The sequence below is a fragment of the Halyomorpha halys genome, unplaced genomic scaffold, assembly GCF_000696795.3.
Source record: "Halyomorpha halys isolate HHAL.00 unplaced genomic scaffold, Hhal_1.1 Scaffold177.1, whole genome shotgun sequence".
In the NCBI taxonomy this organism is placed as follows: domain Eukaryota; kingdom Metazoa; phylum Arthropoda; class Insecta; order Hemiptera; family Pentatomidae; genus Halyomorpha; species Halyomorpha halys.
Genome location: NW_027114700.1, coordinates 381,446 through 392,812, shown reverse-complemented (window position 1 = coordinate 392,812; position 11,367 = coordinate 381,446). Strand labels below are relative to the sequence as shown.

General features: G+C 31.5%; 1 long non-coding RNA gene across 1 annotated transcript in view; it reads right to left on the bottom strand.

Moving 5' to 3' along the window:
* Positions 1 to 203: 203 nt before the first annotated feature.
* Positions 204 to 11,367, bottom strand: part of LOC106679098 (uncharacterized) — a 47,589-nt gene continuing 36,425 nt past the window's right edge. The window contains exons 3-5 of the long non-coding RNA XR_001342893.2: positions 5,406 to 5,616; positions 3,629 to 3,777; positions 204 to 314 (exon numbers count right to left, since the gene is read on the bottom strand). This is a non-coding gene — a long non-coding RNA (uncharacterized lncRNA). The remainder of the gene's footprint in view (positions 315 to 3,628; positions 3,778 to 5,405; positions 5,617 to 11,367) is intronic.

Genomic DNA, 11,367 nt, shown 5'->3' with positions numbered 1-11,367 from the left:
CCCTGTCTCTTGATTTCTCCTTTCTATGCTCATCCTGGTTTTCTGCAATCTAAATGTCAAACGATCGAATTCGCTACTTTTCATTTTTTTTTTCAGAAGGTTTTCTTCTTCTATTCTGGAAATTTGATGTATCTTAATAGTCTTAAATGTATCTTTTAATGGATAGAGTACATCATTTACACATTTGGTCAACTCTAAAACCGTTTTTCAAAAATAAAATGTTTTCGTCTTTATTCTTGTTCGGAAATTCTTGAATAATGGAAAATAACTATATACTGGAGTTTTAGTTACTTCCTTTAACTTTCCAATAGATCCTGAAAAGAAAAGAATACAATGTTAAAGTGACAGGAAATTCGAAATAGACAAAATGGGAAAAGCAAGGAAAATAATTAAAATATTTATTAAAGGGCATTTAAAGAAAGCTCTGAACTTTATTTTGATGAAAGAATAACATCCAAGGAGTATGAACAAACCATTTAAAATGTTTACCAAACAAATAGTACTTTATTTAAATAATAATATAAACAAAATTTTTCTAACCTTAAATTTAGGATTTATTTCTTCTTTATTGAAGTACATACACTCATATTTCATATCCATAACAGTTTTAATTTAAGTTTATACAACTAATGAAGTTACCAAGCCTTTACAACTTTTCTTACCTATCCACTCTTTGATCATTTTGGAATTTCATTACTCTCATTATTTTTAAGCAGCTATTTCCAATCATCTCTCTTCCGAAGTTTTCTTCCAATTATATTGTATTTATTTTATTTTGTTTAGAAAGGACTTGAAATTTTTTTAAATAATTAAAAAAACTTCAAATTGGTTTATAGATTTCCTAGCTTAGATTTTAACCTTTGCCCTCTAATTTCGAACTCAGACCTCTAATTCCTTACCTCTACCTTTGAACCTCTCGTAACTCACTAAAAATTATTTCATGTGTACTTATCATTTTCATTGAAATCCAATCGAACTTGCGGTGAATTAAACTAAAGCGATAATTGATTGCAAACATTAATTGATAAAGTTGTAAAGTATTTTCTTATTTCTTCAAACTGTCGTATTTACTTAATATTTCTTTATTTTTTTATATTTTATATCGAACACTTTGTTGCTTACCTCAGTGAAAATAACTACAATGTCCTAATATAATAAAATAAAAATGTATCACGGAATAAGTGGTATGGAAAATGTATTGTAAGATTCATGAATAGAGAGATGGGTAGGCTATTTATGAATGAAGCAATAGAAATAATGAAGACCTTACAAAAGGAAGCAATTCTCTTGGAGCGGAACATGATGATGCATTTTAAGATTTCACCATACCCGAAGTATCAGTAAGAGCCTAATGACTCTGAAATGAGGGATGATTTATGTTCATCATTAAAATGTTGTTGTTCACGCCAATTGTATAATTAATTTGCAACTAGTCTTAGTATGTAATTTAATTAATTTTATTTTTGTTACTTTCTCTAGAGGTTTATTTAATTTTTAGAAAAAAGAGATGTATTTATATTTTATATTATAATATTTAAATGTAGGAATACCCGTTATCAGAGAGTATTTAGTTGGCATCGCCTAGCAACGGGTCAGTAATCTACGGCTTTAAATCAGCTGTCCAAACGCCGTTAGTAGTTCATCTGATTTTGTTACCGAACCTGTTTGTGCGAATTATGTGGTGTTTAAACATTTCATTTTGATTGTGATTACTAGAATAAAGTCTACTGCATTTATGAATACCATTGGAGTAATTAATTTAATTAAAGTTTGAATACTGAATGCATTAAGAGTCAGTACTGACGTGGGCCCACCATCTTTTGACCAATTATAGCGGTATTTATAACTACGAAACAATAACCTTAGCAATACTTTATAAGTAACAACACATGTGTAAAGTAAGAGATATGTTCCTCTGACCGATTGGAGTGCATCGTCTTTTCTTCAGGACCGTACCATCTCGTCTCTGACAATTCGGAGTCGTCATACAGTATTTCATTTTTTATGTATTTATTAATTTTGTAAATTTGTTTCTATCTTTTCATAATTTATTTTGCTAATTTTATTTTTGTCTAGAAGACCCTTTATTTCCACTTATAATATTCATTATTTTATTTTAACTATTTTGTTTTATTATATGTTTTCTATTGTTGGGATTGCCAAATAAAGGTTTATACCCCAGCCAGTTCGATTTTCTTTAGAACTTCCTTCAAAAAAAACTTCACTGGTTAGAGAAAGCTTCAACAGTTTAAAAACAAAAAATAAAAAAACATAGCTACCATATTAAGTTGTGCTTGTTAGTTCAAGACATTAATACAAGAGATATGTGAAAAAATATACGAAATTAAATAAATCAAATGGTATCCTTGTTAAGTCTCAACACTGTTTTTTATGTCAACAGTCCAACGTTTCGACCATCCACAAGGACAATCTTAAATATAAACTTAAGATACTAACATCAGTTATATGATAGTTGATAATGTAGTTAATCGAAAATTAAGTTTTAAAAATTAATGAAGTTGTGAAAAAATAGGGTGAATTTAACTTGAAATAAATGACCTGGGCAGAATAGGCTGGAAAGCATTTTTAAATTTTGATGTAGATTCGATACTTAGGACTCCATCTTGATAAGAGACTTGGAATTCACATAATAGACTGAAACGACAAGAAACTGCACCTAGCTTTCGATTGCTACATCTACTTGACAAACGCTCTGAACTTCCCATTCACTAAAAAAAAAAATTATTATAAATACGATAATCAGACCAATTTGGACATATAATTGAGCTCTAGCGATCTACCAAACCATCAAATTTCTCTCGCATCCAATCCTTACAATCCAAAATCCTTAATGCTTCTTATTACGCTGCAAACAAACTCATCCACAAAGACCTTAACATCCCATTCGTTGCAGATTAGGCCCAAAACAGATATGCGTCTTTTCATTCCAAACACCTTACCCATCCTAACCCATTAGTTAATCTCTCATCCTTAACAATCCCTGATAATCTTCCGAGGCGTCTGAAAAGAAAATGGCCACGGGACCTTCTAATTTAAATTAATGTTTTAAATACCACCAATTGGTTGTTCCTTCCCAAGATTTTCAATTGTAAATGAAACATTCCACTTGTTTACTTATTGTATTTATTATTTTGCATAGTTGTAAATTACATTAAATAAATTAAAAAAATTGATGTGAGGTTTAAATTTATATTTAAGATTATCTTTGAGGATGACCGAATTAGTCGAAACGTTGGACTGCTGATATAATAAAGAGTGTTGAGACATAACAAGGATACCACTTTATTTATTTAATAGATAAATAAATAAGTGTAAAGAAATTGAAAAAAATATTCGAAATTTCAAATAATAAAAATATTTCCTATAGTTAAAGGAGACTGGAAAGGCATGATTTTTTTAAAACTCATTACTATACTGGTACGTTTCCACACCGCAAATGAGCTTGTTTATTGTACAGGATATTACAAATATAATATGGGTTGGGTAAAGCATGGTGTCTTGAGCATGCTCTTGAAAGTGATCCCTAATTGAACATGAGCCCGTTGTACAAACAGCCGCTGATGAAAAAAAAAAAAAGAAAAGTAAAAGAAATAGAAGTGTTCGTTACCAGTGAAAGCAATCTAGAGAAATGATCCTTTCTACGCCGGGCTCCTTCATCATAATACTTATCTCTGTGAAAGAAGTGCATCAATCTGATTTCCGTCCGCATTGCATTTGGACCTTCAGCTGTGGTGCTCAAAGGATCTCATACCTTTTCTACGTGAAGTATATAGTAAACAATGTGTTTAAATTGTATGAAACAAATGGGGAATCAGTATAATAATAACTTTTAACAAGAATTAAAATATTAATATAATAGAAAGCAATGTATTTTTTATCATTATAATCCAAGAGAGGCTTTAGGTTCTTACTGTTTCTTGACTGACACATTGTATTAATACAGAGATGATGTACGCGTTTACTTACGCTCTTATACCAGGTTCATTTCTTAACTCAATGAATAGCAATATAGCCAATTCATAGAGATACTCCTAACATGAGAGTAAATCCACGGCTTTAATTAGAAGAAATATCTTAAGAAATAAATCTTTTAACCTCGATCTGAGAGTAAGGAGTCTAGGGGACCTTATCCCCTCCCTGAGAAATTGAAAAATGAAAAACGAACATTGTTCTTTGCACCGATAAAGGCCGAAATATTGACACCAATAAAACATGTTTTACTTATTTGTGTTCTTCTCAGATTGTACCTTCAGCCATCTTCTTCTCATATAAAATCGACGATTAACAAATGCATCATTATATGACTTATACAGCTCGAATCACACTTTGGAAATTTTCCGCTCTATAGTTTTTTAGGCATCGTCGGTCTCAGAATACTAGCAATGTCTAACCTTTTAATTACTTTTATTTTAAATTAGACAAAAGAAATTTTTTATGTATTCTATGAGCATAAGCAACGACCATAGATTAGATCGCCATTAGCTGAGTACGTACCCATACTAAAATAATGCTATGCACTATCTCCTGCTCTATATTTCGATCATAATTTTTTTTCAATGGTATTTTTGCAAGGATTAAGAAATGACGAAAACTAAACTTATAAATATATTATAATGTAAGCCTTATCACTGTTTTCTATAATATATAACACATTTTGTATTTACAAAATTATTTGATGACGTCAGAATTATATGATGAAAAAATTCTTTTCTCTTTAAACTATAAAAGTAGATTGTTTCGTTCTCTTTAAACGATTTAATTACATTTGTTCTAGCTTTTCGAATGCATACATCTGTTTAGTCAACTACAATAGTACAAATACAATTGCCCCTCCCTGGTGGTCCGCGAGAGGCCTAGAGTTAGACTATAGGGGGCCAATATACACATATTTGTTGAGTTCTGTTTTATTGTTTACACTTCCTGATATGTTCCTGAAAGTTTGCTGAAACTTTCAAACAAAATAAGTGCAGTTTAATTATAAACGTTCTGTTTTTTGTTTTTTTTGATTTCCAAAAAGAAGAAAAGGCTAAAGAAAACAAAAAAAACGTTAACGTATATATATTTTTAATTTCAGTCCTTGATTTGAATCTGAAACAAACAAATAGTTGGCATAAAAATAGATGTCTTCGAACATAGCAGGAGAGCCCTTAGAGGGGATAATACTCTACAAGGGATACTTGTTCGTAAAGAAGATCCATCTACAATTCGATTTTACAATCTAATCTATTAATCTATAATTTTGGGACGTCAAAGTTTTTGTTGAACATCTTGGTGAGAGTGAATATTTCTCTCGTGAGTTTTTTTTTCTCATGTCTCACATCCATGAAATTCCTTAGATCAAATATTTGCGGTGAGATAATGAAATGAATGAACTAGGAACTTACTTGGTGACAGCTTCTTACGAATTCTCAACCAACATAGAAGTACTGTTGAAAGTCCATTTGAATTCAGATTTCTGTAATGATTCCTGTAACATCAAGCAGGGACGCTGTTTTTTTTGTTTTTGTTTTTTTAGGCTTGGAATGTCATGTGTGAACAGAATGCTGTAGATGGATGATGGAATGATCATAGTATGCTTCTGCTGAGTATAGAGCCCTGTTGAACAGAATAAAATCACTCGAAAAGGAAGGATTGCATTATATTATATGAGGATAGAAGTATAGTTGTGGTGAGATCATAAACTACTATTAAACAGAACTGGACAAAAACTATTTTATTGATTATTTTGAAGAAAAATCATTTTAAATTTTGTTATTAATTCAAACTGGGTTATCCTTCTTAAAAGATTGTTTCTTGACGCCTTCACCAATCGATGATTTTTTGAACGATGTTTGAGGTCCTGAAGGATTAAAGATAGAAAAAATGGATATTACATCATTATTCTCAGGACTAATGTTGAGTTCCTTACCACTAAAAAAATTACCTGGAACATCAGTAAAAATATTATTTAATAACTAAATGTGGGTGCTAATGAACAATATTTTAAGAGTTTAACCCAATTGACAATAGAATCCGGAGTTTTTATCCAACTAAAAAAATTAAATAAAAACTTTGCGAAGATATTTCAACCATACTAATAAAATGGAATCCAAAATAAGTAAAGTAGAGAATTCATAATTATGCCAATTAAAAACATTACAGGTAAGTTATATAAATATGAACACATAAAATATGCAGTATTACCTTAAAAATTTAGAAAAAAATAATATAATTATTTATAAATAATTATAACATCATTAACATGACACACAATCCAGTGTATTATATCTTATTTAATAATTTGGAAGGATATGTTTTTGCTTAAGAAATATTAATGAGTATAAGAAATATTTCATGGTTCATTCATCATAAATTCCAAAAACTATGTCAGTTTTGTGAGTTTCAGATTAATAACTCTAGTCTTATCGGGGATATTAAAACTAAATAAATTAAGAAAAAAATTTAATATTTTAAATTTAAAAAGCCGTAAAATTACCAATATGCATTCAGCAGAAATAATAATTAATCTTTATGAAAAACTATTCTGGCACTTAACCACCACGCACTTAATTTGTGCACCTTTCGACCAGGCACTTACGTTGTGATTGTGGAATTCGTTTTCATATGAACTTTTTTTTTTTAATTTGAGGGTTAAACTTCAGTTCAATTTTTTTTTCCCAATTTATAAGTAGAAATAAATTAATTGTATTAAGATAAGTTTTAGCTTAAAATATCACCTTTAAAATGGCGTTTAGTAAGTATTATATAGTGTTCGAAATATCGCTTGTCAAAACGTAAATTACCCCAAAGAACTAAAGAAAATTCATATTTATTTAAATTTTTAAAACATGAAGGAATCTAATTACAAAATATATAAAGTATAAAAAAATCATTTAAAAATCGTATATTACCCTTGGACCACTTCATAAGTATTTTTTTACCAATGGTAACTAAAATTATTTCTGGTCATCGCACGGGACTCGGGTACTTGTAGTAATGGTAGAAATATTTGCCTACCAATCCGTGAAATCCTGTGAGGATGCTTTACACCACTTAGTATCCAGAATTGAAATGAGTTTGGCCTATAAGGAGATTATGGCTGGTGTCTTTATTGACATTTAAGGCGCCTTAAATTGGCCTTCCTTTGAGCCATGGAAATGAAAAGGGTAGGACAGCTTCTTTCAAATGGATCAATGCGATGTTTGAAGCAAGATTGCTCAAGTCAGAGCTAGGACACACTAAGATGTGGATGAAGCCCGCTGGTGGTTGTCCGCAGGGTGGAGTGCTATCTCCTCTCCTGTGGTATATGGTGGTTACCACTCTCTGATTAGATCCAATGATGCAGGTTTTACACGCAGAAATGTGCTGATGATAGCGCTGATAGGAAGCAAATTTCCAGAAACTATTTCAGGATTGCTTCAAACATCTGTAGACCTTATGAGTGGATGGTCCCAGGAATATGGTCTGAGCATCAATCCTCAAAAGAATGAGATTGATAGAGTCCCCTATCTGCAGGTTCTGAAGGAAGGACAATGGGACTGGCTACTACATCATTTGTAGATGTGATGTAGTAGCAAGAACACGATGCCTCATCTTCGGTAAGGATCGTATCTTGGACCTCAAACTTTGCGAGACAGTGGATCCTTACACAGTGTCCAGATTTGCAAAGGCAATTGGCCTGTTTTGAGCAGAGGCGGGATAGCGTACAATAGGCCCTCTGTGGCCGCGGTGCTTCTTTGCCAGAAAAAAAAATTAAAGTGGTTGAAAAATCATTTCTAATTATAAACATAAGTGATAAAGAATTTACAATTGATGAGAATTGTAATAAGTTCAGTAACATAATATTCTGACCGATAAATCAGAACAGAGAATAAAATTTAATTTATTTACAAATCAAAAAGTTTATAAAATTTGCCTGTACTGTCACTGTTCGAATCACATTGAAGGAGGTTTATTTTTACCGCTTTTTAAAAAGTGTGTTAGATATAAAATTGAAATAAATAATCAGTCATTGGTTTTTGGTAAATGTATTTATTTATTGCATTCAGAGCACCTAGACTTGGACTTACATCCTGACAGTACCAATTCCGACCTGGTAGTGATGTGAGAATGTAACCCAGCCTGCTGTGACGGCACTGCTTGGCTACAATGTCACCCGCATCCGAGCTACTCTCTTCGGCTTTTGTGTATTACGTAATACTAACCTGGCTCAGTTGCAAGGTGACAGCGGTTCCTGAAGTAGATTGTTAAGTACTCTATTCATTGTCCAACGTAATTAAAAAAAAAAGAACATGGTATACTTAATTGCTGTAGAGGATCACAATTGTTAACCCACCTCAGGGCTCAGTGTACTACAGTACAACGTAACTTGGAAGGTTGTTTGGAGGAGTCCCCTTCAATCAAAATAATTATGTAAGGGGAAAAATGTAATAGAAGAGGACAGTAGTCTTTGTTCTTCTATCTTTTACAGTTCAGAAGTGACGTTTGGTTACTTCAGTGCAGTTACCATTACCTGTTACGAGGCCATGGACAAACTTCACGACGGAAGTTATAGTACTTCATATATTTCATATATTTTTTTTTAAAACCACAATAACCAAAAAATACCACAACAAAATTTTGAGCGTTAGGACGTTCACAGTTGTGGTGTCTTTGAGGACACTGCCATGTTAGTTTAAATATTTTTTCACCCTTTGTGAGTTTTCTTTAGAGGAAAGTTCATATGAAGAGGTAATTCCAGACAAAGTTCATGGGGTTGATTTTTCAGAAATAGTTTAACAAGCAAATAGTGATGTAGAGTAGAAAAAGTTTGGAAACCGGAGGAACATCTTCTTAACCCTAAAACGATGGAAATACTTCTGTCACCTGTTCCCGTTTGGAATTAGTAGGTCCTGGTAATCAAATAATATATATTGGTTCCTAAGATTTCTTTTTTGGGGATTCCGAGAGATACGTCTATACGTCTAAGAGTTAAAATCCTACCGTCGTGAATATGTAAATTAACACTTTTTATTTTCAATTTCAATTTATTGATGCATATATGTTATAATAGAGTTTATTGAACCTTTTGCAATCGAAATTTATAAACGCATATGTGCGTACAACGCTATTTTAGTTTCTCAGTTACAAATACGTCCAGTTCCAAAATTTCACAAAATGACTTACTCAATGTTTCCGTCAGGTGTTATTACTCTATACTAAAGCTACCTAAAGATTAAGCTCCTACGTCAGGAATCGGCTAGAAACGTGTTAAAAATGCGTTCAAACTCTTTAAATTAAAATAATTAAATCAAAATCTACAATCCAAGAAGGGTCTGGGGTTAGTACTTTTTTACCCGTCTTTGGTAGCGCCAATAACGAAAAGAGCGTAATGCGATTAGGGGTGTTACCTGCTAATTTTATGGGTGGCAGTTTGTGCACACTACACAACGGCTTTTTAAATTCGATATCATAAGGCACTCACTAATATCTCGTGAGTGTATTGATGTAATTTGAGCTCAAATTACAGAAACAACATATTTTATTACCTTTCAGTACTTCCTTATATTACAAGAATGCCAGTGAGCATCATAAAAATCAACTGCATCAGTATCTATTCACAGGCAGTTGGTTTCATTCACTTAAGATGATTTGTAACAATCATGAGGTTTTATTGTTAATCCTAGCTATGGTTTGATATAAATTGAACATTAAATGTTTAAGGAACCTATTAACTATTACAAAGTGTATTGTTAAGGTTTAGGTACTGTATATATCTATAGATATCAGACATATGGGTGTTAAATATTAAGGTAACATTTAATTTAATATTAAAAAAAAAATTAAAATCTGTACCTCTACAACCCATGGAGGGTCATGGGGTTTAGTGCTTTGTAAAGAAGTACTGTTATTAGACCAACGGTTGTGCAAGAAGGTGATTTGGTCAGAATCACGCTCGACCGCCTGATTTTTACCCAATTAAGCGTACCCAATTTAAGAGGATGGATGGACCCTAGGAGGACTCCATAACTCATAGGAGTTGACTCACGGATACAATATAACAGAAAACAATTTTCTGCCCAGCCGAATTCGAACTCGGGGCCTTGTAGTTAGTAGGAACGCGCGTTACCCCGTGGCTATCGTGCTCCCTAATTTATCATTTAAATAAATAAATACGTAAATTATTTAACTCATAATATTGGTGGCAAGGATGAAAAAAGGATCTTGAATTAAATATTAAATATCCAATTGTTATATGCCCAACTAACACTTTAAAAAACACTGTTGGAAGTTTCTCCCTTTAGCACGCATGATTGATGGTTGGTTTGTAAAAAATATTCGACAGGAGGTTATAATGTTTTATGCATTATATATAGTTTTATCTAATTGTAGTGTTCTATTGCTTCAAGTTCTACTTGAAGCAACAGAACACTATCACCTAGTAATACTTTCTCTGTATTATGATATAATATAAGTAGAGTAAAAGATATTCTTTTTATTTTCTCTCGAAATAAAAGTAGAGTGAACTAATAAAAAATATATCGAAACAGAAATTTTCAATCAATAAGAATCTAAATCAAATATGTCTAAAATTATTCAATTTGAAATTGCGATTTTATTGAAAGAATGTTGAAATTTAAAAACGAAACATCAGGAAAATTAGTAACACAAATGAGGATTTGAATTATCCCCATTTTCTAAGGGAAGTGACGGCTGTGCGGGTTTGTCTCAGAGCGTTCGATTCGCAACTTTGCGGTTTCGATTCCCACTTGGAGCAGTTAATACTTATTTCTCGGCGGTCCCGAGAAATGAACAATTGTTATTTTAGTTTATAAAACGTGTTTTATAATTTAAATATTAATAATTTAAATGTTATGTTTTTGTAAAAAAATATTATGTTTATAACTGCTTAGTTTCTTAAGCGTTTTAATCATTTTCATACTTTCATTAACCAAAAAAAAAAATAATAACTACATAAATTAATTTTAATTTGTAATCCTGTCTCATATGTCTTCTTTATTCAAAACCTTTTGTAGGTATATTAGTTTATTATAGCATTATTATTGTAAATTTGAAGATTTTTAGCTTTAAATTTTATTCTATATTTGTTTACAGGACATTTTACTAGTTTTATTGCAAATTATAAAGCATATTCTAGGAATTTTTACAGCATAAAAATCCGGACCTTGATTATAAGCATCTCCACAATGAGCACATTTCATTTTATCGTTTGTTTTTTCCCCACCCAAACCATGGCTTATCCTTTTCAACAACAAGGTCATAAATCCATCTATATTAGTACCAACAGTGACACTTCTCAGAGATACGGCTAAGAGAGAGAGAAATACTTTATTTATTCATCTATGCTGCCTAAATCCATTAGGTTGC